A 1,371-nucleotide genomic window follows, 5' to 3' on the forward strand; every position below is an offset into this window, starting at 1 on the left:
TAGACACACAAGTTGATCCTCGTGATCGTTTTCTTAGCCGTGTGCGGTGCCCCCTTCCACCTTACTCCTCGATAATATTGTAGCGGTGCTTAGGCGAAGCCCTGCGACGGTAGAACATCAAGATCGTCACCACGCCGTCGTGCTGACGGAACTCTTCCCCGACACTTTGCTGGATCGGAGTCCGGGGATCGTCATCGAGCTGAACGTGTGCTAGAACTCGGAGGTGCCGTAGTTTCGGTGCTTGATCGGTCGGGCCGTGAAGACATACGATTACATCAACCGCGTTGTCATAACGCTTCCGCCGTCGGTCTACGTGGGTACGTAGATTACACTCTCCCCTCTCGTTGCTATGCATCACCATGATCTTGCGTGTGCGTAGGAATTTTTTTGAAATTACTACGTTCCCCAACAGATCCGTGGTGGTGTTGAGAGCCTCCAATTAAGTTGTGGAGAGAGCCCCAACCTTGTTTGTAATGGTTTCGGTTGCCGCCTCCGCTAGTGGATTCACGACACCTTGCATTGAGTGAGGGGGTGTGGACTGTGGAGAATGGGGTGAGTCCTTGGGACGCTTGGGGAGCAATGTGCCTCCACACCCCTCCAATGGAGGCATACCTCCCCCGAAGGAGGGAACTTTAGAAACACATCCTTGTCTTCATCGTCTCCACTTATGGTTATCTCGTTCCTTTACTTTGTGCTAGCTTCCGCCTTGTGTTGCTCGTTGTGCTTGTCATATAGGCTGCCCATCTTGCTGCATATCTAGACACTCTATCTTTTGTTGAGCCTAAAATTTGGGAGGTAAGTTAAAAATTGTTAGTCCCCTATTCACCCCCTTATAGTCGACCATACTGATCCTTTCTATCTCTTTGAGAGAGCCCAAACCTGGGTAAAACCTCGTGTCCTTATTACCATCGTCTCTAGACTACCAGCTCGGGACCCCTACCCGAGATTCACCGGAATCGACTCTGTCACATAGTCTAGCCAAATGTTCACATTCTTTAAGTCAGGGGCGTCACATTTGGCTTACCCAACCCCATGATCCAATTTGTATCCCACAACTATGGCCTTGATAAACAAAACTTGGCTTTACCCCTAAAAAAGCTAGTTTTGTCTCGAGAGTCTGTGGGTCCTGGCGCAATACATTTGTCGTGCTGCTCCATGGTAATGCTACACGAACACGAGCTAGCAAACTACAAAACAAATCGTACGGAAGTGTATGAGAGAAATCTCGTCTTTTCAGTGCAAGGGATGAGGTACAAGAAAGCTTTCTACCAAATAAGATAAAGATCATGTTGCGCCTAATTTCTCTATAGTAAACCCTACGTGTTGCTTTACGCTATGAACATATGTAACAGATGATTTGTAATATAGTCT

The sequence above is a fragment of the Triticum aestivum genome, chromosome 3A (assembly GCF_018294505.1).
Source record: "Triticum aestivum cultivar Chinese Spring chromosome 3A, IWGSC CS RefSeq v2.1, whole genome shotgun sequence".
Classification (NCBI taxonomy): Eukaryota; Viridiplantae; Streptophyta; class Magnoliopsida; order Poales; family Poaceae; genus Triticum; species Triticum aestivum.